This window comes from Felis catus, chromosome B1 (genome assembly GCF_018350175.1).
Source record: "Felis catus isolate Fca126 chromosome B1, F.catus_Fca126_mat1.0, whole genome shotgun sequence".
NCBI lineage: Eukaryota > Metazoa > Chordata > Mammalia > Carnivora > Felidae > Felis > Felis catus.
In genome coordinates this window covers 36,090,161-36,115,388 of record NC_058371.1, presented here as the reverse complement: position 1 = coordinate 36,115,388, position 25,228 = coordinate 36,090,161, and positions in this window count along the sequence as shown.

Genomic DNA, 25,228 nt, shown 5'->3' with positions numbered 1-25,228 from the left:
ATTAATGGCCAGTTTGGGCTGTGATTTTAGCCCCTGCACCCAGCATGGTGCCTGGCACATAGTAGCTGTTCAATAAACAGAAGCTATTAAGGACCATGTAGCAGAGAGATGACGGTTTTCTCCTTTTTGGCATTGGGGACACTAGCAAGCTCGAGTGCTTCCTCGGAGAGCTTCCTTTCCTGTCCTTTGGTTCCCAATGGGGGGAGATGTGCTTTGTCCCCAGTGGTCAGCTACTTGAGAGATGTTAGTTCCCATCTGTATCCCCCATCTCTGACCCAGCTGACAAGATCCTAGGTAGAATGTTTCAGTGGGCCCACAAGACACCTCATTCATTCAGTAATTGGGCACTGAGTGTCTACAATGTGCCGCTCATTCATTTATATATTCAGAAATAATTGTTGAATACCCAGTACGAGCCAGGCAAAGGCACATGGGGGAGGAATGAAATATGGAGAATGGCAACAGCCCCGGGACCCTAGGCCCGGCAGGAGACAGCCAGCCTGTGCGCACACCTCCTCTCTGGGGTAAGAGAAGCAACCAGCCACAGGGCGCCAGCAGAGAGCCTCCGGGGAGAAGAGCAGCTCCCTGGCTTGCGGGGGTTTCCTCACTCCTGCCCTTTGGTCCTCGCCCCCTCACCTCTGAGAAACAGTCCCATTCTGTTTCACAGAAGAAGAGACTATCTCGCCTAAGATTGTGAAGCTGATAAGCAAAATTTTAGTTTCAACCCAGATTCCAGACCCCAAATCTAGCCTTTTATATGTAAACAAATGTATATGGGAACCAAACTCATGGGCACACCGTGGCCTTGTTTTGTAGATCTCTATGAGATGGCTTATACATAATTAAAAACTTGGTGTCATCACAAGCAATTCCACACACGAATGCGGCCGCATGTCCATGTGCACACTCAAGCAACACCACGGAATGGCACCTGAATTCTTGGGCTTTTATGTTTTGGTGCCAAACAGTAGTAACTTGGGGGGAACTGTTAAAAGGCCTGCATCTTGTGCCCTCAAATGCTGGTGCCTCCATCAGCAAGGTCAGCCAAGTCCACCCTAATGATCAAGAGAGTGCCAGTACCACAGTCCAATTGTCCTTACATCAGAAATATAGGCACATTTTTTCCCTTTGGGAACCCAGGATTTGGCTCAGAGAATAGTAATAGCCAACCAAGCATGGAAATCCTGATTCTTAACTTGGAAACCTCATGTACGTTGAAGTACATGGAACGTTGGCACACTGCCTCTCCCTGCCATCAAGTTCCCTCAACAACCCAGCTGTGCTGGGCTGCAAGGCCGCCTGGTGGCCACAGGAGAAACTATCTGACCTGACCTCCCTTCCCCTGCCTTTTTGGCTTTCGGTGATGATGCAAGACTCACCTCCCCTTTTCTCTTTCCATCTTTTCTTACTTCCCTTAGTTGACTCCCTCTCAGAGCATCTCTTCCATGCATAATCACACTTACATTCTTTTTAATCCCTTTCTTCTTTTTAAATTATATCACTTGGGATTTTCTAACTCAAACGCCTACAGGAGCCAACAAGAATATGTCTTCATTAAATGAAGAGGAACTGGTTGGGTAAGTATCAGCCTACCATCACCCTGTGGAAGTTCAGTGCCATGGCCCAGGTTGCCAGGCGTCCCATAGTCAGAAATCTGGATGCTTTTTTTTTTTCTTTAAAATTTTTTTTTTCTTCAACGTTTTTATTTATTTTTGGGACCGAGAGAGACAGAGCATGAACGGGGGAGGGGCAGAGAGAGAGGGAGACACAGAATCGGAAACAGGCTCCAGGCTCCGAGCCATCAGCCCAGAGCCTGACGCGGGGCTCGAACTCATGGACCGCGAGATCGTGACCTGGCTGAAGTCGGACACTTAACCGACTGCGCCACCCAGGCGCCCCACAAATCTGGATGCTTTTTAATGGCATTTTAACATCCTGGCAGGTAAGTTTTCCTTTAAAATGCTGTGTGGGTACTATATTGTATGCAGATGGTCCTTGACTTACAACACTTGGACTTAACGATTTTTGAACTTTACAATGGAGCAAAAGCAATACTCATTCAGTAGCAACCATACTTCAAACTTTGAATTTGGATCTTTTCCTGGGCTAGCAATAAGCTAGAATACTTTCTTGCAGCCAGCCATGAGGGTCAACAACCAATACACTGACAGCCATTCTGTACACACACAACCATTCTGTTTTCACTTGAAGTACAGTATGAAATTAATGACATGAGATAGTCAACAACACTTTATTATAAAATAGGCTTTGTGTCACATGATTTTGCCCAACTGAGGGCTGATGTAAGTGTTCTGAGCCTGTTTAAGTTTGGTTCAGCTAAGCTACAATGTTCTGTAGGTTAGATGCATTAGTGCATTTTCAACTTAAAAATGGATTTATCAGGATGTAAAACCATCATCGTAAGTCAAGGAAGATCTGTACTTGAAATCTGCTAAGAGGGTAAATATTAAATGTTCTCTCTCTCTCTCTCTCTCTCTCTCTCTCTCTTTCTCCCAAACACACACACACACACACACACACAACTAACTATGAAAGGTGTTAGGTATGTTAATTAGCTTGATTGTGGTGATTATTTCATAACATGTACTATTTCAAAACATCAAGTCATACACCTTACATATATTCAATTTTTATTTGTCACTTACACCTCAGTAAAGATGGAAAAATAAAATAAAAAATTTAAAACTATAAAAATCATTGCTTTGTGGGCCAACACGGCAGAGGCCCAATAAAACACGCTGGAGGGTCACACTGGTGATGCTGGGATGATTCCTGCCTCTTGTCTCCTGTTTCCCTTCTTGTCTCTGCCTCGCCGCTTTCCGATGGTAAGTCCAAACCCTTAGACACGAGAGGAGGATTTAGGTCACTGTTATCTCAAGGAAAAGATAAAGTTGTATAGAAGGAAACTTTGGACTTTTAACCAAAATCAGACATTTAAAGAACCCATGCCATCAGCCTTAGTCTAAATCCCTTGAGAGAGCCCAGACTCTCCCCAACATATTTCCATAGATCTCCTCCTGTCCTAAATTAACCTGCTTCCCTCAAGAACCAGGATTCTAGGTAAATAAAAAATGAGTTCTTACTCAATGGAATTATTTTCCTGTTTTGTAAATTACCAGTATTGTGAACATTTTATTTTCCACCACTTCCAATGTAAATGCAGTGTTCCTCCTTCACTGTGGATTAAGCTGGGCTTTATAAGCTAGCCCTGGAAGCCAACCACCACCTAAAAACTACTCCCGTGGGAAAATACGTGCAAATTCCTAAGATCCGACTTTTACAGATGGGCTCTGGGAAATCCAACCTGGCAGGACAGTGAGGGCTGCCTGGAGAAACGCTGCGTGTTGACAGGTGCTTCTCCTCTCAGAACCCTCTGACTAGGATCCCAGACTATGAGAGGGGAAGATCATTAGAAACCAGTTAGGTCACCCTCTCATTTCATAGATGAGCAGAGGGTTTACATGTAAGAGTACAGCAAGGTGAAGTGGCATGTCCCAGTTCACACAGCTAGACAGCGAACTGGGTCCCCAGATGCCAAGTGCAGGGACTACAGCCTTCTCAGATGCTGGGAAATACAATAGCCATAAGGCAACCAAGAAAGAAAAGTAAAACAATTAGCAGCCAACATTTATAGAAAACTGGTGTGTGCCAGGCACGATGCTAGGAGCTTATGCGTGTTTGATCTTCCAAAAGCACGATTGGGCAGTACAACTATTCCCTCCACTGGGCAGAAGAGACTACTGAGGTTAAACTGACAGCCCAAAGTCACACAGCAAGTTCAGAGTTAACTGTCACAGTTAATAAGTGAAGGGGAATTCAGGCAACTACGCCCTTATTCAAAGATCTGCTCTGGGTTGTCCAATTACTGCCTTACTGCTCCATACTCCTGCCCCAGCATACTCCTGCCCGTCCAGACCCGTGCGCCCGCATACCCCTGCCCCGCCATACCCTGCCCCACAGTACCCCTGCCCCGAGGTACCCCTTCCCCGTCCATACCCCTGCCTGTCCATACCCCTGCCTTGCAGTACCCCTACCCCGCCAGACCCCTGTCCCACGATACCCCTGCGCGTCCATATCCTCACCCCTCCGGACCCCTGCCCCTCCATATCCCTGCCCCGCCAGACCCCTAAAGCAAGGAGCTTCTCCACCCAGCCATCTGCTGGAGGTAGTGCTTCACAAATCTCAGATTTGCATCCTTCTTTGCCTGTTGTAAGAGCGCTGGCCCTTGTGGTGTAAGATTTCTCTGCTGAGAAGTACTCAGTAGGACCTTTCACTTCAGGTGACACAACGGTCTAGATATGCAGAAAATTCTTTTGGTAAAGAACAAAAATATGAGTACAAATTAATTAGCTTCATCAATGTATAGCTGAGCTGGGGGAAAGAAAATTCCTGAAAGGCCAAAAATCATCAGAAAGCCCAATCTTTAGGACGTATGTGCCCACTAAAGTCTGAGGTGAGGGGCGATCAGGTGATTCTGTTAGCCAGGAGCTTGGGTTTTAATGATCAACATGGAAGGAAGGAGCTTGAGAGAGGAAGGAGGAGCCCAGACAAGGTCTGGGCTTAAGAAGAATGGGAGGCACATGAGAGACCCCATCACAAAGCCGGGACACCTCTACCTTCTAAACAAATCCACCCCACCCCTGCCTATCTCTGCTCTGGGAAGAATATCCCTGATAATTACTTTTTTTTTTTTAATATATGAAATTTATTGTCAAATTGGTTTCCATACAACACCCAGTGCTCATCCCAACAGGTGCCCTCCTCAATACCCATCACCCACCCTCCCCTCCCGCCCACCCCTCATCAGCCCTCAGTTTGTTCTCAGTTTTTAAGAGTCTCGTATGCTTTGGCTCTCTCCCACTCTATCCCTGATAATTCCTAATCAAAAACTGGCTTTCAGGTGGATTGGGGGCTGAAATTTGTACCAGCTGGGAGACGCCAGAACAAAAAAAAATTATTTTAAAGTGGTTTTGCTTGAAAAACACAAACACACAGACCCTCTCTGAAGGAACATAATTCAAACTTAGGCATCAAAGAATTCCTACAGATAAAGCACTAAAGAAATGCTCTCAGATCTCTATTTTTGTGTCTATTGCAGAACTATTCACAATAACCAAGGTATGGAAACAAGCTAAGTCTCCACTGACAGGTGACTGGATAAAGAAAATGTGGTATAAATATACGATGGAATATTATTCAGCCTTCAAAAAATAAAGAAATTCTGCAATTTGCAACAACATGGATGAACCTGAAGGGCATTCTGCTAAATGAAATATGTCAGAGGCAGAGAAAGGCAAATACCATATGATGTCACTTCTATGTGAAATAAAAAGATAATAGTTGAACTCATGGAAACAGTGTACAATGATGGTTTTCAGGAACTGGGGGATAGGGAGAGATAAGGAAATGGGGAGAGGTTGGTAAAAGTTATAAGATGAATAAGTTCTGAGTATCTAATTTATAGCATGGTGGTTATAGTTAATACTCTATCATATAGTTCAAATTAGCTAAGAGAGTAGATCTTAAACATTCAGAAAGAAAGAGACAGAGGAAGGGAAAGAAAAAAGTAAGAAAAAGTATGTGAAATGAAGAATGTGTTGATTCACTTGATTATGGAAATCTTTTTGCAATATATATATACATATATATATATACATATATATATATATATCAGATCATCACATTGTATACTTTAAGTATATTAGAATTTTATTTGTAAAGTATACCTCAGTAAAGCTGGGGTGTGGAGAGAAATAATCTTATAATCATAAATTAAAGAACACAAGATGGTCAACATCGCTAATCATCAGGGAAATGGAAATCAAAACCATAATGAGATGTCACTTTACACCTGTCAGAATGGCTAAAATCAAAAAGACAAGAAATAACAAGTGTTGGCAAGGATGAGGAGAAAAGGGAACCCTCATGCACTGTTAGTGGGAATGCAAATTGGTATAGCCACTGTGGAAAACATTACGGAGGTTCCTCAGAAAATTAAAAATAGAACTTCCATATGATCCAGTAATTCCACTACTAGGTATTTACCCAAAGGAAATGAAACACTAATTTGAAAAGCTATATGCCCCCCTATATTTGTTGCAGCATTATTTACGATAGCCACAATATGGAAGCAACCTAAGTGTCCACTGATAGATGAATGGATAAAGAAAATTGGTGTGTACATACAATGGAATATTACTTGGCCATAAAAAGTAATATTGCCATTTGCAACAACATGGATGGAACTAGAAGGTATGTGCTAATGAAATAAGTCAGACAAAGAAAGGCAACTACCGTATGATTTCACTTGCATGTAGAATCTAAAAAACAAAACAAACAAAAAGCAGAATCAGACCTATAAACACAGAAAAGAAACTGATGGTTTCCAGAGGCAGGGGTGGGTGGGAAGTGGGAAAAATGGATGAGGGACTGGGAGAGACACACTTCTAGTTATGGAATAAATAAGTCATGGGGGTAAAAGGTCTAGCATAGTGAATACAGTCAATGGTATTGTAGTAGCGTTGTTGGTGACAGATGGCAGCTGCACTTATGGTGAGCACATTATAATGTATAGACTTGTTGAATCACTATGTTATACACTTGAAACTAATATACTATGGTATGTCAACTATACTCAAATAAAATTAAAAAATTACAGGACGCAGGAAAAGAGTACCTATCGGGAAAAGCTAAAGGGGGAGAAGTGAAGTGGTCTCCAAGGTGCTGAAGCCACTCCAGGTAGTGAGAGTAAAAGTAATAACAGACAGGGGTGCCTGGGGGGCTCAGTCAGTTAAGCGTCCAACCCTTGATTTCAGCTGAGGTCATGGTCTTGTGGTCCGTGAGTCTGGAGCCCTGCATCAGCGCTGACAGTGCGGAGCTTGCTTGGGATTCTCTCTCTACCTCTCCCCCCTTCTCTCCCTCTCAAAATAAATAAATAAACATTAAAAAAAAAGTAACAACAGACAGTCACAGGGCACTTACTATAAGCTGTACCCTGTACTAACAGCTCTGCATGGACATATCCCTACAGCCTTTAACTGCATATTCAACCCAAAGACTGCCTTAGGAATAAGATTAAAATAGCAGAATTAGAAAGGACATTATCAACCATCTACTCCCAGGTATTTAAAAAAAAATTTTTTTAACATTTATTTATTTTTGGGACAGAGAGAGACAGAGCATGAACGGGGGAGGGGCCGAGAGAGGGGGAGACACAGAATCGGAAACAGGTTCCAGGCTCTGAGCCATCAGCCCAGAGCCCGACGCGGGGCTCGAACCCACGGACCACAAGATCATGACCTGGCTGAAGTCGGACGCTTAACCGACTGCGCCACCCAGGCGCCCCTACTCCCAGGTATTTTAAACTGCAAGTATTGTAATCTTTGTCCAGCTAGTTAGCTGTATGATAGATAGATAGATGATATACATAGAGAGAGAAGTAGAAAGATGATAGAGAAATGTGCACACAAATATGTATATACACAAATGTGTAAGTGAGGGTTCTCCAGAGAAACAGAACAATAAGATATACAAGCATGCATACATACATACATACACACACACAAGTTTGGGGGGAGGGAAGGGAGAGAGAGAAATATTTATTATGAAAAACTAACACACAGTAAAGAAGGCTGCATGCTGAAGACCCAGGACAGCTGGTGGCACAATTCAGTCCTGGCCCAAAGGCCTCAGAACCAGGGGAACCAATGGTGTAAATACCAGTCTGAGGTCAGGAGATGAGATGAGATGACTCGGCTCAAGCAGTGAGAAGGAAAAAGGGGTCAGTTCCTTTTGTTCTATTCAGCCCCTCAATGCATTGGATGGTGTCAACCCACGTTGGGGAGGGCAATTTACTTTACTGAGTCCATTGATTCAAATGCTAATCTCATACACAAACATCCTCACAGACACACCTAGAAACACTCTCACAGATATACCTAGAAATAATGTTTGATTTGGGAACCCATGACCTGTCAATTTGACACCATATGTATATGTGTGTGTGTGTGTGTGTGTGTGTGTGTGTATTACGTATGTATCCACACACATTATGAATACATACACTAGGTCTTAATGTAAAATGCATTTCTTATGGCAGATCAAGGTAAAAAATAAAAGTCTAGGAAACACTGATACAGCCCTAAGCCACCATTTTCTTTCATGGGAAACTGAGGCCCAGAGAGGGAGCAACCAAAGTTGCTGACCTGGCTAAAGCAGAGTTCAGATGAGGGCCAGGTCTTTCTGTTGTTTGCCATGGCAGCAGGTATCACTGAGTGCCTTCATCATTTATAGCCATGGGCTGGGAAGCTCCTTTATGTGCCCCTTGGGGACAGAAGTACAGAGCAAGTCTGGGTCTGCACAAAACGAAACATTAGGTACTTTGCCTTTGGTGTCTCTAATTTCCCGGTGACTCCTCCTCCTTCCCTGCCCCTTTTGCAGAAACACCTGTGGCCCTTCCACTGTCTCTATGCTCGCATTGTCAAGACCTGGTCTCAGGAAAGGAGTTAGTAACCCTCTTCATACAAAGCTGTAAGTTATCCCCACGCTATCTTCTTCCTGATTATTTGCTCTTGTACTGAAAGATTGAAAGTTTAAGCCAAAGACAAGAATTTCTCATCCTAGAGCTTTTCCCTGCATCAGCAAACCAGCAGAAAAGCATTGAGGGCAGCAGTGGGGAAGGGAGAGGACACGTTTGGTCTCTTTGGTACCTGGTGACCCACTATGTCTAGTGCTGGATAACCAAGAACCACCAGGAGACATGGGTGGTCCCAAGGGGTGCCTAAAGGGTTGGCATTATTCTTCTCCCCCATGATCTCCTCCAGCTGATCTTTTCTCTGATATGGAGCTTTTTATCCCCCTCCTTGCAAGGTTGATAAAGATGAACAGATACGATTATAAAGTTATAAATCTGCTTTTCGAAGAGATTTAGCAAAATTCGTCACTCTAGATAAAGTCTGTCCCTTCAAAGCCATCACCTTGGGAAACAAATCATTTACTTCAATGATGCTTCCATTCATTTCAGGTTCACTGTTTTAGGAATATTAATAATTACCAATTATGAAATGCCTGCCATGGATCAAAAACTACACCAGGAACTTCACAAACTGTACCTGATTAAATCCCTTAAAAGAAGTATTGTCCCCTTTAAACAAGACAAGACTAGTTTTAGTCTATCTGTATCAGACCTCATCAGTGGCCAAAAGAAATCTAATCCCCAATTTTAGTCATCACACTTGGCTCTAAATGACTTTAGGCTGTTCCAGAAATCAAATCTACCCTTGGAATGCAAAGACTGACCCCCACAGAGAACAGTCAGAGAGCGTGTCACATGCTCAGTTGGATTTTCCAAAAAGGAGTTCCAGCAGTATTTTCTGCCATGGCAACATCTTTGCAATAAGTTCACGGCCCACAATGACTACTTTGATGTTTGAAGTTGTGTGTGCGTGTGTGTGTGTGTGTGTGTGTGTAATTAGCTAAGGTACTTTGAAGATGCAGGCTCTGCTCTTAGAAAAATCTGCTGAAATGTCTGACCTGGTACTTTGAAAGGGGAGAGTAAGAAAAAGGTGTCACAAGAGTTTCTTTTCTGACAGATGAGGTGATGTGGCCCCATGTCACCTGGTGTGCTCCCACCTAGTCTTGTACTTTCCTTTTCACCCACTACCACACTCGTGTGACTGCACACAGCTTGTGTAGAGGGGACGGCTTAGTTCTCAGCTATAGGGGTCACCCCACCTAGAAGGCTCCTTCTCCCATGCTTATGGAAGACCTCTAAGGAATTTGCCTTAGTTTTCGACCCCTTCAGCTCCTCTTCTCTTTGATGTGGATGACTGAGATTTCTCAGCCTTATGTGGTACCTCACAGGTTCACCATCAAGCTCCCTTCCTGACCAGATCTGTGTTACCCCTTCAAATACAGAAATTCTGGTGTCGCCACCTGTCAAGCAGGCACTTAGTGCCAGTCAGCAATCCCACATTTCCTGAGTCCCCTTTCTCTCCTGTGTGCTCCCTTCAAACTTCCAACGTTTCATTCCTACTGTTCATCCTCAGCCTATGACTCTCACTTCACTGAGAAGACAGAAGCAACCAGAACACAGAGACTCTCACCACGGGATCTGTACTCATGCTCCTCTCTGTCTTCCCTCCCATAACAGTGATCCACTCGCAACATTAATTAACAGGCTGAGCACCCCTTCCTCTTCAAAACACTTTTTTCCCCCCGCAGCTTCCAGGACAGCCAGTCTCTCCTGGTTCTTGTCTCACATCACCAGCAGCCCCTCCCTGTCGTCTTTGCTCCTCCGTCCTCCTAGCCTTACTGATTGCAGTGCCCCAGGGATCAATCCTTTAACTGCTTATCTTTTTTACAAACCCTAGCTTTCACTTTCACAGTGAGCTCATTCTGCCTCATGGCTTTAAAATACCATCTAAACTCTACTAACTCATAAATGTGTATCTTCAGTCCAGACTCCCCGCTAAGTTCCAGCCTGGTGTATGCAACTGCCCACCCACCATGTTCACCTGAAAGTCATGACGAACCTTAAGGACTCCACTCAGAGCCCTTGATCTTCCCTCCAGGCCTGTACTTCCTGCAGCCTTCCCCATCTCAGTAAATGGCAACTCCATCCTCCTAGCTGCTCAGGCTCCAAATCTTAGAGTCAACCTTAACACCTGTCTCTCACAGCTGATCTAATCAGTAAATCTCATTGGATCTACTCTCAAAGAATATCCAGAATCCGGTCATTTCTCACTACCATTCATCACTTTCCCCACTGTCACCTGGTCTAAAACACCCTAGCTTGTCTGGATCACCATAAGACCCTCCCTCTGCTTCCACACATGCCTCTCAAAGTCTATTCTCAGCACAGCAGTAGGGTGATCTATTTAAAATTAGGTCAGATTACTAACTGCTCAAAATCCTGCATTGCCACTTTGGAGAAAATACAACATCCTTACCCATGTGGAATTACCAGCCCCGCCCCACAACCTGGCAACCCACAGTCTCCCTACCTTCCCTTCCTGCCTCTTTCTTCCCACTCACTCTGCTCCAACCCCACTGGCCTCTGCTGTCCCACCCCTACCTTCGTGCTTGCTGCTCCTCTGCTGGGAATATTCTTCCCTGTCCTCTTTGACTGCTCTAGTTTTCTCCTTAGCCCTTCACCTGGTGTATCAACTATCTATCTCCCCTTCCCCCCAACTTCAGAAGAGCTTCAGGAAAGCAGGGACTTTGTCCACTTCCCTTCCTAGTGATGCTCAATAAAGTCCTCCTACCTGTGCCTCCAAGAAACTCCCCTTGGAGCTGCAGTGGCCTCTCTGTCCTAGAAGCCACAACATCTGCTACTCTGCCCCACCCCCACCCACCTAGCCCACCTGTTTGGATCTTTCCCCTTGTCCTGCTGCCCCATGGTGGGCCCATGAGACCAGACAGTGCATAGTGACAGTCAGGGGACCTGCAGTGCTTTGCATCCAAGAGAATCTCAGTAAATATTGGCTGCTTACAAAGAGGTCTCTATGATGCTGATTTTGTGACCCAAGAGCGGCTGAGTGTCCTTAGTGAGTATACTCACCCCAACTGTGGGGGCACCTATCGGGCCCAGGGCTGATGTAGGAAAAATCCATTCAGGCATCAAGAACACCATCTGCTCCTGAGAGCTTCTTAGACCTCCACACTCCTTAGCCCAGAAGGCCAGGGGAACTTCACAGCCTTCCCAGCCCCATAAGTCCATAAGTCCCCCTTGAGTCTCGATACTGGCCCATGGACAGGCATTCAATAGCATTGACCACATGATGAAAAGTTCTCCCTTTTCAATTCTCTCTCAAAGACCCTATCATGGAATGAATCGCACCCTCCTGCCCCACCCCCCACAAAAGATATGTGGAAGTCCCAACCCTCAGTGCCTCATTTTTCGGAAATAAAGCTGTTGCAGATACAATTAGTTAAGATGAGGTCACACTGGAGTAGGGTGGGCCCCTGATCCAACAAGGCTATCATCCTTATAAGAAGATGGCCTTGTGAGGTAGACACAGGGAGAAGCCATGTGACAATGAAGGCACAGACTGGAATGACAGGGCCACAAACCAAGGAGCAGCGAGGATTGCCAGCCAACCACCCACAGCTATCAGCAACAAGGAAGGACTCTCCCCTGCAGTTCTCAGAAAGCATGGTCCTACTGAACTCAGTTCCGGACCTCCAGGGCTCCAGAACTGTAAGACAAGTTTCTGTTGCTTTAAGCCACCCTGTTTGTGGAAGCCTGAGGAAGTCAACACGGATCCTGGTTACCTCCAGAGGCTGTCATGTGGGGCTAGCAGGTTTTTAATGCCTTTCCAACACTTGCTAATTTTCCTTTGTACAAAGCAAAAACAGTCCTCAGGCTAAGAGCTTTTGGCAGGAAAGGCACCTAACTAAATTTTAATAACCTTGTTTTGATCTCATTATATTTATTTTTATGATTACAATCTATTTCTAGCAAGTGATAACTGGTTTTCCTTACACAATAGTAAGACAAAGTTTTGTTTTTAAATAGATAAAGTTTAAAGTGAGTTCATCTGAAGAAAATATCATCATATTAACAAAAGTGGCATAAAAATATGGCAAAAACAGCAAGGGTAGGATGGTGATTGAAGTTTGGCATATATCGTCTCAGAGAAAGCCGAGACCGGCTAGCTGCTACACGGCTATCTTTGAGGTCCTCAATCACAAATGCAAAATAGATAAAATGAAAATGGCAACACATATGATTAGAAAAAAGTATGACATAGGCAAAATTGTCTTCACATCAGTCTTGGTTTTCTACACCTTTTCTCCATCACACCCCACCCCCTCCCACCTTGTTGGCCTTCCCTCATTTGGGGGTCAGGGGCTACATATGGCCAGGCTCCCTCTTGTCCTCAAAGAAAACTGATGTGATAAACCAGGTCCCACTGAGCTTGGAGCCAGAGCATCTGGGTGATGGCCACATCACTGTCACTGACATGCTGAGTGACCTTGGGCGAATCCCCCAGTTTCCCCACAGACTTCAGCTTCCTCTCTCTGAGAGAACATGAGACCATCTTTAAAATCTCTTTCAGCTCTGAACTCTGTGCTTCTGGGATGTTAGTGACTCTCTTGGGGAATTTCACTTTGAAAGAGACCCCAGGAAAGGGATGAATAAGTTCATAGAAATTTGAATTGATGCCCCAATAGAGGCATTCCAGGTTCATTGGCATATGGAGGAGAGATATTTTCAGGGTGGTGGTGTGGGAAACCTCTAAAGTCACACTGTGGGCTCTTTCCATCTCCGTATGAGTCTGACTTCTCTCCCAGATGACAGGCTTAGCATTATCTCAGACCTCTTCACCCCTCTGTGGAGACCCCTGCTCCCGGGGTAGCTGCCATCCACTCTATCAGGAATCAAGTAGCTGAATCTCTGATAGGCCTAAATACCACATTTTTAATTTTTAAAAAGCAAAAGATAGGTATTTATTTACATGCATGTTCATACACACACACACACACACACACACACACACACACACACACGAGTTGGGGGCAGGAAAGGGCCAGGAAGAAAAATCAGCTTTGACAACCTAATAAATGTCAATTTCTGAGGGGGGCTGAGTTGGAAGATGAATCCTCACAACTTTAATTGGAGACATGATGCTCTCACTTTGCCAGGCAGCCCCGCCTCTCCCCCAGATCCCTCCACAGATAGCAAGGCCCTTGCCTTACACTAATTGACAAGAGGCCTCGGTCTTCTAGGATTTGTTTCTGGGATGTCAGAGATGTAAGGGGGGGTGGTTTCTCTAGTGCCTACCATCCTCACCCTCATGCCCCTCAGAGAGGAGAGGAAGAAGCAGCAGGACATGGGGCTCAGCAGCCCCACGATGGTGCCCACAGTATCTGGTAGGAATGAAGAGGCCCCCTCTAGGACGTTCCTTGTCCCCTCACAGATATGAAGGGTCTCTTTTCTGACCCAGGAACGATGTTCTAATCCAGGCACAGCAGGAGAAAGCACCAAGATCTGGAGACATGGTACCGAGGAGGACACAAGGAAGCCGCGGACCTTCCCCCCACAGGCAGCGTCCCACAGCAGTTGGGAGGACGACGGCACCAGAGCCAGGCTGCTTGCAACCAGGGGCAAGCTCCACCACCGCTGCCCCTTGGATAAAGTGCCTGGCCTTTCTGTGCCTCAGTTTCATCATCTATAAAACGGAGATAATCACTGGGCCACCTTGAAGCACTGTGAAAGGATTAGGCAGCCAAATACCAGCAGAGCACTCACACCCGTCCCCTGGCACACGGTAAGAACTCAACAAGTAAGAGCCCTTTCCCAGCCTAGCACGCCTCTCTTTGCCGGAGCGCTCCAGCCAGAATGCCTGAGCAAACTGTGGAGGCTCAGCGCCGTTACCCAAACAGACTGCACGTCATGCATGAGGCAGCTTGGCTGTGACAGACTGCCACCAATCTGACCAATCTGGGCAGAAGCTGCAGCCCTCATCACAACCCTGGGCCCCTGCATCACACTGACTGGCCACTTCCCATGCAACATGAAGGAACACTTTTCCCTCAGGACTCCCCACTGCCACTGCCCGCCCTTCTCCAAAACCCCCAAACATTCTCCTTTTGCCTTCCTGCAGACTCTGGTCCTGGTCACTCAATTTAGCTCATTTTTACATTAGCAATGGCCCAAGTAACTAGCAACTGCATGGTGCTTTACAGTTTACAAGGCTATGTTTTATTTACATGTCTGAATTGTTAATGCACTCACATGGTTCAAAAAATTAAAACTATATGTGAGAAGGCAAACAGTGAGGACTCTCCCTAACACTCCATATCTTATCCTTCCAGATTCCAACCTCATCCCCCATAAGAAGCCACCTGTTATTAGCTCCTCAGGGATCCTTCCAGAATTTCACAATGTGGGCACAAATGTTCCTATATCCTCCTTTTTTAAACAAAATGCAGCATGCTGTACATACTGCTCTATAGCTTGCTTTTCTGCACTTGACAGTATCTCTTATATATCATGCAAAACTTTCTATTTCCTGGGGTTTTTTTATTTTTTTAATGTTTATTTTTGAGACAGAGCACGTGAGTGGGGGAGGGGCAGACAGCAAGGGGGACAGAGGATCCACAGCAGGCTCTGCACTGACATCAGCGAGCTCGATGCGGGACTCAAACCCATGAACCGTGAGATCATGACCTTACCTGAAATCGGACGTTCAACTGATTGAGCCACTCAGGCGCCCCTCTATTTCCTGTTTATAGCTGCATAATACTCCTCACATGAGTGAACCACAGTCTCTTAAAAAGACCCCTCTCGATGGACATTTACATTGTTGTAAATCTTTTCCCTTTGCAAACAAGGCTGCAACAAATAGCCATAAACATAGACCCTTTGCACTTAGGCAAATATATTTGTAGGATAAATTCCCAGAAGTGGAATTGCTGGGTCAGAAGATATGTGTATTTATAATGTTGATGGCTATTGCCAAATTGCCCTCCATAGAAGTTATACACATTTCTCTTCCCGTGAGAAATACGAGAGTGCCTGTTTCTTCACAACTTCACCATTAGAGCGTGTTATTAAATTTCTGGCCTTTTGCCAATCCGATAGGTGAAAAAATTATTTATCAGTGTAATTTTAATCTGTATTTCTCTTGTTCTGGATGAGATTGAACATCATCGTATATGTTTAAGAGCCATTTATATTTCCTTCCCTTAGATGTACTTTGCTACCTATTCATCTCCTTTGGTGTTCACAACGCCCCCGTGAGATACAGAAGGCAAGTATTAATAAGATCGGCATTTTAAAAATGATAAAGCTAAGACTCAAAGCATTTAAGATACTGGCTCAAAGCCACAGGCTGGTATGTGGCAAAGCCAAATTTCATCCTGCATTTCTCTTTCGTCTGCCGTGGATCTCTCCCTACTGAACCCAGAATAGTGCTGAGATGCGGCAGAAGAAAGAGCCAGGGGACCAGGAGCCTGACCTGGCTTCTCACCGTGGCTCCTGAGTTACAGGCTGTGTGCCTTTGGGCCAGTCCCTCCACTCTCGGGGCAGACTTTCCATATCTATAAAACCAAGATTTGAACTAAATCACTAAGGTCCCTTCCAGGAAATGATTACAGTGGGAAGCGCTCCATGAATCTTTTATCATTATTTCTTTTTGAGCAGAGGAAATAAAACCGTTTTCAAACCTCCTAAGACGAGAACTTTCAAATCATACCCGTTTATGTGAACCTAGTCTAATCAGAGGCCATGTGTGAGGAGGCAGGCGAAGGGACAGAGGGGGGCTTGAGGTCAGGGGTTGTGTGTGGGGGGGCAGGGTCGGGAAGGAAGGTGGGGGCTGTTGCTGCACTGCTCTGGGGTTGCTCCACATTGAGAGCCGATGGCAAGATTTTCAGGAGGTTTGCAAGCCACTTGACGTCAAACTGACAGCTGAGGAATGGCCATACAAGGAATATTTACACCATGGAAATCAATGAATGCTACAGATAATGGTCTCTGCATCCCCCCCACCCCACCCCACCCCCACCCAGCATCTGCTGCCTGTCTCTGCTGGAGGGTCTGCAAAAATCATAAGCAACAGGGGGACTGGAGAGTTGAGAGGATTTTCAGGGAGTGTGGGGGGTCCCAGAACTGTGACAAGACCACCAATGCTCAGGCAGGGGCGGTTGCACCACCTCTCCACGTCCCCTCCAGGGGGACAGTATGAACCCTGCTCCCTCATGCTAGCAGTGCGGCCTTGAGCAAGCTGCTTCCCTGCTCTTCCTCAGGTTCCCATCCACCTCAAGGGGGTTTTGTGAAGACACAGGAAGCCTTTAGAACAGTGCCTGCCACTGTGAAGGTTCAGTTAGCGCTGTTGTTGTCCTTTGACAACAGCCTCGAAGGAGGCACCCTCAGGAGAGCCCTGGGATGGAAGCCTCCCTGTCTGTTGCTCTGGGACCTTGGGCAGCTCTCTTGGCCCCTTCAGCCTGTTTCCAGTCCAAAGGACTGGACTGCACTGAATTGGACTGAACTGTCCCTCCCCTTCGGAACACATGCCTGTGTTCCATGATCCTGCTGGGTCTGTCCATGAGGAGCACAGCTCCCCAAGGCATGCACACTCCAGACTTGCTCCCTGCCCTGCCCACTGGACCTGCTATGCCCTTCTTCAAATTTCCTTCTTGACAGGGGTGGTCCGTTAGGTTCCAAGTCGGCCCTCTACCCAGTGATCGAACCCGTGGGCTTCTCAGCCTGGAGCACCCTTTTCTAGTCTCCCAGTTTGGGAACACAGCTATTGTATCACCTCCCCCGGGAAGCCTTCCTTGATGCCCAAGTAGAGTCAGGCCTCCTTCCATGAGTCAGGCATCTATACTCTGGTGCTATGTCTGTAGACACCTGAGCACTTAAACACACCACACTTTGAGTATCTCCCCCTTGAAGCAAGAATCTGTTGCTTCTTTTTCCTGCCCCCTCACCTAGTGAGAGATGACCTCAATGATGGAATGAAGGAGGAAGGGAAAAATGAATGGAGAAATGGACAGAAGGATGGAGGGAAGGAAGAAGGGTAGGAAGGAAACCAGGTATTTTCTAAAACAAGCCCTGCCCACCTATCCTGTGCCCTCCCCATTCCACCCCCCCCCACCACAATGCTATCCCAAGCCTTGACGTTCTGCTGTAGAGTGACCCCTATAACTCCACATAGCTGCATTGCTCCCCCCAAATATTGGTATGAAAAAAGAGAGAAATAGCCCAGATTAAGGCTGGGTAATGAGCCATGCGAGGTGAGCAAGCACCACATTTCTCACTCACCTTGGCTGGTCCAGAGCTAGCAAACTCCACTCACTCCTTCTTCCTGCCAGCCAAGGGAACATTTCCAGCTGGTAGTCTGCCAGGGGGCTGGCTCCCTACAGTCTTCTCTGCTGGGACCCAAAAGCTCTATGGATCTTGGGGCTGTGAGTGAAGGAGGAGGTGGGCAGGGACAGAGGGCAGGTCCCTTGGCCCTTGCACACCTGAAAGTGAGTGCCTCCTTTCCAGTCTCAATGCAGACAAAGTGAAGAGACTAGCCCTTCCTCATAGCCAAACCCCCTACCAATAATTTGCTCCTTCCTCCAGTCGTCGTCCTATCCCCTTCCCTGCTTGACTCTTAGCACAAACTGACTCCCCATAAATTTTATTTGTTTTTTATTTGTTTATTGTCCCCCTCTCCCAAAAGAATGTAAACTCTACAAGGGCACATTTTCATATCTTCTGTTCCCTCTGCATCCCCAGGACCAAGTACACTGTTTGGCACTTCCCCTGTGCTTGATCAATACTTGTTGAATGAGTGGAAAACATATGTCCTGCCCTCAACTCAAACATACACACACACACACACACACACACACACACACACACGCACACGCACACTGATACCTCTATCCAGACCAAATTTCTGGCTGTTATCTATGTCCTGCTAAAATGATAATAATTAAGATGTTGGCCAATAATGACTTAAGGCATGACTACTTTATAGAGGTATTTGCATTTTATAAGGGAGTCCTTTAGAAATGATAAAACCTTTCATGAGCAAATGGAGTGAAGCTATAATGGGTGGACTATATGGGGGAGATATTTGGGGACCCCTCCTGCCCTGCTCAGAGTGCCTAAAAGCAGATGAACACAAAGTGGAGAGTAAGACCCCTGAAGTATACAACCAACAGCTAGGCCTTCTCTAAAGTCCAGTTCAGCTCTCCCTGATTCCTGAGAAAGGTGTATTAGCTATCCAGCTCTCTCCCCTTCCCCAGCCTGGCCCCACACAGAAGGCCTCATTTTGTCTTTGTCTATGCAGCCAGGGCCAGTAGTGAGTTCAGGAGATTATGGCTGTCTAGAGCAGTGGCTCCCAAGCAGAGGAGGAGTGGCCCAGTCCAAAGCTTCCAGAGGTTCCCTGGCATTTCAGTTGGGTTAGGCTCAAAACCTCAGGTGCCCAGAAGAGCTGGCATGCTGGCATTCTGGGCTTCAGAGCCTACAGTAAAGGCCAGAATGTTTATGGATGAAGCAGGAAACTGCACAAAGCAAAGGGGATTCATGAATCAATCAATGAAGCCCTCCTTACCAAACATCCTATGTGTGCAAAGCACATTGTTGGTCCCCAGGGAGAGGAATCCTGTGCCCCAGGTCATTGTCTCCTACCCCCAGGACATCCAACAGCTCTGATCAAGCCATGCTTGGGCTGCTTCAGGGGATCCAGCCCAGAGCCTGTCCTTGGGAGGACCTCTGAAAGCAGAAAGAGCCCTTCAGATTGTTTCTCTGACTCAGGAAGATCCCCCGTGTGGGTGATGTCTGAGCCTGTCCATCAAGGACCCTAGCCTGCTGAGACAATTCTGTTACCCCTCTTGAGGGTGCTGTGAATTGATGAGGGTTGTCTTATGTTTAGACCTCCTGGAGAAGGAGATGATGGTGTAATAGGGCTGCCCCTCCTGCGGTCCCACCTTCTAGGGACAGGGGGAGGCCCTGAAGGCCCAAACCAGCAGTGACAAGCCATGCCATGACAAGTGCCAGCCATGACAAACCTGGGACATTCAGAAGGTGACTGCATCCAGATGCTGCAATAGAAATACACGCTCACATTCCCATGTGTTCAGCATCATCAGGTGCACACCTTGAACTGCCAGTCTGCTCTCTCAGATGGAGACCACAGAGCAGAGCCTGGGACAGGGTAGTAGAGAAGGCATCTGGGCTATCCTAGAGTGGGGGTAGGGTGGGAAATGGCACCAGGACTCCAGCCAGAAGTGTTCTCTTCTCTGAGAGCAGGGCAGCATACACAAGGCTCTGGAGAGCCCAGCCACTCGCCACCAGGCCCCTAAGTGCAGCCCCTCCATTCAGATGGTCTCCATTGATCTCCCGGAGATTTTGCCACCTGGTCAGTTTTCCATCTCAGTTCTTCTTGTGGCTCCAATCCCCCCCTCTTCAGGCCATGCATCATCTGTCCCCTTGTCTAGATCAGCAGGAAGGGGCAGCCTCTTAAGGAGCCAGGCTCAAGCCTCTGGTGCCCTGTCAGCCTCCCACAGGCACCAAAGGTTCCTTCTTGCCCTGACATCTTTATGCTGCATCTGGCTGTTTGTGCTGCCTCTTCCAAGCTCCAAAGGGAACCAACTGGCCAAGCCAAGGACAGGTGGATCTGAGAGTTCCTAGCCTCCACCACCACCCATGGAGCCATCCTGTGTCCCATCCACACTGCTCTCAGCCTCATGCCTCCCAGAACCTTGAGTGGCCCCGGAGATAGGAGCTGGTAAGAGGTCAGGCACTTGTTTGCCATAGGGGACTCTGGAAGACGATAATGATCTGTGATTGAAGAGCGGCACACAATTTCCACTCGCTTTCCCGTGATCTTATTTAAGCCACACGGCAACCCCATGAGGCTGGTGGGTGTGACTAAGCCAACCTTACAGATGAGGAAACCAAGGCTCAGAGAAGTGAAGTGACTTGCCCAAGGTAGCACAAGAGCGAGTCCCAGGGCCAGTTCTCTTCCCACCCTGCCACACTGCCTCTCAGAAGTCTTCAAGTCACAAATGGGGGACTCTCCCATAGAGACTGAGTACTGCTCCAAGGCTGCCTCGCGTGGGTGTTCTGGGCATGCTGGGAAGGGCTGGGCTGTTTGCAAATAGCCACTTAGGAGCCTCATGACTTTGGGCAAGTCATCAAGTCTCAAGTCTGGACTTCAGTTTCCTCATCTGTAAAATACATAACACTCACTGTTCTGGAAAAAAGAAACAAACAAACAGAGGAGAATGTGGAATGCTCTGGATTCTAGGAAGCCCTGTGCCCAGGAGAGGGGCCATGGTCACCACAGCCCCAGCTGGCACCCACCCACCCAAGTGCTCGAGATGATATGATACATTATGACAAAGGGCCTCTGAGGCTGATTATGACTTCCACAAACAAAAGCTTTTATCTCCTCCTCATGACTCCCTTTGTGACAGGAACAAAGAGGACCAGACCCACGGCTGAGAGAAGCATGGAAGGAAGCTACATGGAGCAGAGAAGTAATCAGGTCAGGGATGATTTGAACTTGGAGAGAGACATTCCGGGTAGCTAAAAGAGGGTGCACCCAGGTGGCACCATGGGAGGGAGAAAAGGCAGCTGGATGGAGGGAGAGCTCTAAGACCACCTTCCAAGGAAGGTGATACAGGATTTTACAGCCCTTTGCAGGCAGTTGCTAATGAAGGACCCCAGTCCACAAAAAGTGCCTCTCAGGTGTTTATGGCTAGCCCAGGTACTGGCTCCCTGTCTTCCAGCACTGATGCCACCTCCACCGAGGCCACCATGCGTATGTCTTCTACTCCTGCACTTGTGTGTCTGCTGGGCACCAGAAACTCCTAAGACACTAACTAGACCCTTGGATCTGTTGACAGTACTTGGCATCCTAGAGCAAAGCAAGGAAACTCTCCCTTTCCCTTTCCTGTCTCAACCCCAACTGCAGGAAATACCCAAAGGTACAGCCAGTGCTCCAAGGAAAAGAGGGGATACTGAAAGACAAGACCGAGAGATATATACCCAAGCACAGCTCCACTGTGGTCTATGTGAATGGCACCCCTAGACTTGTGCAGTGCACAGGCTGTGGCACTGTGCATGGTGGCCATGTAGATGTTATACAGTCCTCAAAACACCCCATCTCCTGAAAACTTGTGCTTTATTCCTTGGCCAAGCTTGTCATGCTCACCTGAGCCTTGATTATGAATGGTATCCTCTGGCATTGTTCATTGCCCAACCTGTACAACCATGCACAGAGATGCTGCAATGCTGTCTCCTTCCATTATGGTAAATTCTCTTCCAGGAAGTTCCTCTGTCTCTCATTCTAGGGAACCCACCCTACCAGTTCTCCAAACATGTCTGAGCCCCAGCAGTGGGCCCACTATATGTTTAAATTAAGATTTTGAACCCATATTGTCAAAGTCATTTCCGCTGACTTGCTGTCCTGGGCAATTTCCCTAAAACAAAGGACTATAGAGTTAATGGGAACTTTAAAGGTCTTCTAATCCAGCCCTATCATTTTGCAGATAAACAAGGCCCAGAGAGTGGAAAGTGACCTGCCTAGCATCCCATAGCCAGTTAGTGGCAGAGTAGGGATCAGGGCTCCTAGTTCAGTGTTCTGTCTAGTATCCCACATTGTCCCCCCTCATGAACATACAAGGTTAAGAGCACAGAGTTGCTGGACAAGCAGAGATGCCCCAAGCACAGAGCCCTCTGTATTGTTGCTGGCCTCACTGCCATCACCATCAAAGGAATCAAAAGGTTTTTTGTTTGCTTGCTTGCTTATTTTTTTAAGGAGGTAACTCTATTTTGTCTACTGGGGAGCAGGACCTTGTGCTGGGCCAGCCAAGCAAGAAAGAAGTACCAGGGGAACACAGGTTGTCTATCAGGACCTGACAAAGCCTGAAGGTCCAGATGCCAGCAGGCAGGTGGCCCAGCCTCTGCCTAAGGTTCAGGCTGGGCTTGGCTGGTCAGTTCTTTAACTGGCACTGCAGACCCCAGACACTGGATGCCTGGCTCGGAATGCCAGTTCTTACTTCCTGCAGGCTCATCTCCAGCCTCCCAGGGGACCTGCTGAGTGCTCTATTACTCTACTCCATGCTCAACCAGGCCCAGATGAACCCACCTGGCTGCCTATGCTCCCCTGACCCCCTAAAGCCCTCCCCTAGCACCACCTCGAACACCCACACCCACCAGGTTCCCACTCCAACTCAGCCAACAGTCCTTGAGAACCAGGATTTTTCTCATTGGTTCTCAGGCATATTCCCAGGCTGGGACAAACCAGCCTCCCAAGCACCTGGTAGAACTGGAACCTGGCTTTGGTAACCACTCTGCTTTTCACAAACCACCACTTCTTGAGGCTTCTCCTTCCTTCGTGACCAGCAGAGTGGTCTCATCCCAATGGCTCTCCTCGAAGCTCCCTAAGGATCCCCCTTCCTCATCTTGCTGGAACCTCCTGTTCCTTGCCTGGTCACCATCTCTGTTTGCTCCTTCTTATGTCCCCACCTTCCCGTCCAGCCAGGTCCATCCCATCTACCTCTCCAACCTCCATCTCCTCCCCTGCTTCCATCTCCAACCCTCCAATCCATGTTATCCTTGCTCATGGAGCAAGTCGTTCCTGTCTGCAGGTGGAAACAGGAACCGGGGATCCCAGAGCTGGCTGCTACCTGGCTGAGGAAAGCTGCCGCTGGAGATCAGGGTCCAGGATAACACAGGCAAGGAACGTGGCGGGGGGGGGGGGGGGTTGTTATTGGAGGAAAATAGAAGGAGAATAGGACCGCATAGCGTTCCTGTATGGATCAGTGAGGTAACCAGCAGAAAATGAACAGCCTTGGTCTAAGCTGCCCTTAATTAACCTGGGCCTCTGGCTCATACCCCTGGGCATTTGCTCAGGGACTTGTAGGGGTGACATTGGAGAAGAAAAACAGCTTTGCTCAGAGATAGTAGAGAAGCGGAACCAGGAATTCCTGCCACTATGTCCCTCCCCTATGCACCTAAAAGACTAGGTGGGTCTCCCTGTGGGTGTCACACGACTCAGCATCAGCAATCTGTTCCTTAGCATTAAGCACAACTATAAACAAATTCTAATAAAATGTAAATACCCCTGGGAGGGATAAAAAGTTAACTTGACCTCAGTTTCCTTAAGTGAAAGGCAAGGACTTAGGCGAGAAGGTTGCTAACGCTGCTTCTGGCTCAGATATTCTGTTCCTTGAAATGTCAGAGGAGAGGGGTTTCTCAGCTCCCAGGGAACTCAGAGGGCCCGGCTGTGGAAGAATGGGGCTGAGGTGCCAAGATGAGCACAAGAAGACAGGTGGGCATCAACAGAGGAAACCTGCCAGTTCACTATTCTAGTCAGGGTTTCTGCAGGGTTTCTAGCAGGGTTCCTGCTAAAAAGCACGGCCTGAGCCCAGGGCGCTATCTGTGCCCCCTGCATCTGTACACCTGGCTACAGTCTTTCGAGGAAGCATCAGAGATGCAGCACCCACCAACCCCTTACTCTAGACCGAGTCGGACCATTCTCACCTTCAGCCCTTCCTTCCTGCCTCCAGCAGTAGGGGCCTGAGTCTCTCACCCAACTGTACTTTGCATTTTATTTATTTTTTTAAGTTTGTTTATTTTATGAGAGGGAGAGCGCACACACGTGCGAGTAGAGGGGGGCACATGGAAAGAGAGAGAGAGGGAGAGAGAGAGAGAGAGAGAGAGAGAATAAATCTCAGGCAGGCTCCGCACTGTCAGTGCTAACTCAGGAATCATGAGATCTTGACCTGAGTCACCCAGGCACCCCTTCACTTTGCATCTTAAAAGAGGCCTGCTAGGAGAGGAAGGGGGGGACCCAAAAGTCTAGTGATGAGATATTCCTGAAGTCAGTCAGGGAAAATATTTCTTGGTGTGGAGTCCCACAGCTCCACAAATCATTCACACTGGAGACCCCTGTATCCTCCCAAGTAAAATGGGCTTCATTCTTTCCATCAAGAAATAGTTATCTGTGCCTACTTTATTGCCAGGCTTCACCATAGGTGCTGGGGGTACAACAATACATTACATAAAGAATGAATCTGCCCTTTGGACATCTGCAGCCCAGTATGAAAGATGACAAACTCCTTCAGAGTCTCTGTCCTTTCTGCCACGTTGTCCTCAGCCTCCCCCTCCCAGAGCCCCTCTGCTGGCTGCCGGGCAGCAGCCCTACAACTGTGTTTTGATCACACGAGTCGGCAGGCCATGCCAGCCAGGCCACCAGGTGCCCCTACCCAGCAAGGAGTCTGCCCCTGTCCCAGCTGCCAGGCCATGAGTGGGTGCAGGGCTCAGATGAAAGGGGGAGACATCCTTGCAGCTTCTGCCCTCCAGCTGTGCCTCAAGCCAGAGCCTTCTAGTCTATGAAGCAGCTCCCTTCCAAGCTCTCCCATTTCTGGGCATCGTAGGACCAGCAAGTGTGGCTCTGCCCATGTGGGCCAAGTCCCCCCAGGAGGAGCCACCTACCCTGGGCAGAAAGGTCCTGAAAGACCTTGACATTGCTCCCCTCCCCCTCCTTGAATATTCTTCCTTCCTATCAGAGTCCTAGCTCTCCTCCCCAACCAGGTCCTCCCTCATCCACAAAGCCCAGGTTCATTCCCCCAGAGATAGGGGGCTCTGCTTCTCTGTGCTTCTGTTACCTTGAGTATGAAATGGGCACATTTTACCCGACCGGCCTTGCCGTGCCATTGGAAGTAAAATGAGATTGTGGATAACACGGGAGCTCTG